The sequence below is a fragment of the Penaeus chinensis genome, chromosome 39 (genome assembly GCF_019202785.1).
Source record: "Penaeus chinensis breed Huanghai No. 1 chromosome 39, ASM1920278v2, whole genome shotgun sequence".
Classification (NCBI taxonomy): domain Eukaryota; kingdom Metazoa; phylum Arthropoda; class Malacostraca; order Decapoda; family Penaeidae; genus Penaeus; species Penaeus chinensis.
Window position 1 is genome coordinate 16,291,480 of NC_061857.1, and position 2,500 is coordinate 16,293,979.

A 2,500-nucleotide genomic window follows, 5' to 3' on the forward strand; every position below is an offset into this window, starting at 1 on the left:
TATGAACCTTTAAGACCTAAAAATGAAAACAGGTAGTATTTAAAATATTCACCGAAACTCGGAAGGGACATTTTCAGGCAGAAGAAGAGATAAAAAATATATATATATATATATATATATATATATATATATATATAGAGAGAGAGAGAGAGAGAGAGAGAGAGAGAGAGAGAGAAAGAGAAGAGGAGGAAGAGTAAGAGAGAAGAAGGGAGAGAAAGAGAGAGGGAAAGAAAGAAAGGGTGGAGAGGAAAGCGAGCGAGAAGAGAGGGAGGGGAACAGAGAGAGAACCTCGAGAGCCTTCAACACAGGAAAGACGTAGCTGGCTTCATGACGATGTTCCGCATTCATCGCCAACACGCCCCACAACGGCAGCCAAGGAGACTGCCAGGAAGACGAGCTGCGCCCCACGAGAACAGTGGAACGAGCGTCCGCCGCACTGGAGGAGTTGTTGCACGCCGCGCCGAAAGCGACAGTTTCTCTCCAGATACCCCCCCCCCCCCCAAACAAAGGCTGAAATGACGCCCTGTTTTTCTTATGAGGTTTTGGATCATATTTTTACCATACAAATTTTTATGTAAAGGAGCAGACATGAATACCTTCTTTACTACCAAGAGAGACAGAATCCTTTTTTTATATAATATTATACATTCCCATACATAATTTTTTTTTTCTATTTTCAATCTTATACAAGAATCCTTATTTTTGCTATGTTATTATACTTTATCATACACAAAAAATTGGATTATTTACTGTTATGTTTTATACAAGGATATATATATTTTTTTTTTACTAATTCCACATACAGATGTTCAAAATAAAATCTACAGGGTATTAATTTGGTTTTCTTCCGAATTTCCTCCTCTCAGTTGACCATTTCGTACGGACCAAATGACTAGAAAGTGTCAAATATGATTATTTTTTGGGGTGAGCATGTTTATGGGATATCCGGAGGGCGTCTGCATTCGGTCACTTCAACCACTTGCAATAGCAACATTATTTCTACGTATTTGTTGAAAATTACAGCTGAAGAACATGATTATGATAATGAAAGAAATAAAAGCAAGTCAATTATGCATAGATTCTCAGAAGAAAATTAAATAACGAAGCTGAAATATAAGTCCTCCCTCTCGAGATGTAAAGTACCTGTTTGTCGTATTTAAAGACAGATTCCCTGCTATCAGCACCTGAACTCCCCCCCCCCCCCCCCCCCCCCCGCCCCCTGCCTTCCACGTGCTTTTCTTCCCCAGATCAGTTGCCAGCGAGACGTTGGGGAGGATGTACAGAGCTCCTCAGTTGTGAGCACAGACCAACGTATGTACTTAGAGTGAACTCGGTTCTGTAATGTAAGGAGTTCGACGTGTGAATGATATAAGTGAATGAGATGCGTACTTTTTGGAAGATGATGCAGTATATCTCGGTTACAGATCTTTTGCAGCATTGTAATACTGATATTGCAAAAAGAGGCAGAAAAAAACACTGCACAAAGAATTAATTGGAAGAAGTCACAAGTTTCGAATTCGGACTGCATCTCGGGGTCACAAGCAGTATGCAGCAGTGCCAACTGATGAACATAGCTAAGTCTCAATCGATCTTGATTCACATAAGCACACACGTAAACAAACATACAAGTCACCAGTGTCATAGAATACATCTGATAGTTACAATATATCTATGGTTATAAGGATTTACAAAACCGTTATCAGATATGACGATCGCAGAGTACATATTCTGATCAGATTTCCTGAAAAGATTTGACAAACGAGCGAAAACTTCCGCCAAATCTACCTGGCACCGAACCTAGCCTTTAAGGCATTTTTTCCTCGAGCGGCTCTTACTACTGCGTTTGTAGGCTTTATAGTTATACAATTTGGATGATAAAAAGTGGTAATATGTGTGTGGATACGTGCGTGTGTACGTACGTACGTGCGCGCGCGAGCGCGTGTGTGTGTGTATGTGTGTGTGCGTGTTTATTTTGTTTGCCGGTTCATCTGCCTGTTTGTGTGTATTTCATTATCTATATATACATACATACATACATATATATATATTTATATATATGTATGTATATATATATGTATACATACACACACATATGTGTGTGTGTGTGTGTATGTGTATGTGTATGTGTATGTGTGTGTGTGTGTGTGTGTGTGTGTGTGTGTGTGTGTGTGTGTGTGTGTGTGTGTGTGTGTGTGTGTGTGTGTGTGTGTGTGTGTGTGTGTGTGTGGAAAAAGACAGAAAACTAACGTCAGGTACCTCTAGGCAAGGCTTTAAAAACCCGGACCTGACTCTGCTGACGTTTCTGCCTGACCCTGAGCGTTGCACTGCTGACGCTTGAGGCTTGCCTCCACTTGCCAGGAGTTTTTGATTTGCGGATTTTATCGTCTTTTTCTTTCCGTTTTTTCAATCAAGTTCGTTTTCTAGTACCCCTTTCCCTCCCTTTGGCCCTTCTTCTGTCCGTCTGCCTGCCTGCTTGTTTATCTCGCTCTGTCTTTCTTTA

At 40.7% G+C, this 2,500-nt stretch overlaps 1 protein-coding gene across 1 annotated transcript in view; it reads left to right on the plus strand.

Annotated features, from left to right (window-relative positions):
- The first annotated feature begins 1,242 nt into the window (after positions 1-1,242).
- The window catches only part of LOC125046847 (glycerol-3-phosphate acyltransferase 3-like), a 16,414-nt gene continuing 15,156 nt past the window's right edge, over positions 1,243-2,500 (plus strand). Inside the window, exon 1 of the mRNA XM_047644839.1 lies at positions 1,243-1,311. The gene's annotated coding sequence lies outside the window, so the exon portion shown is untranslated. The remainder of the gene's footprint in view (positions 1,312-2,500) is intronic.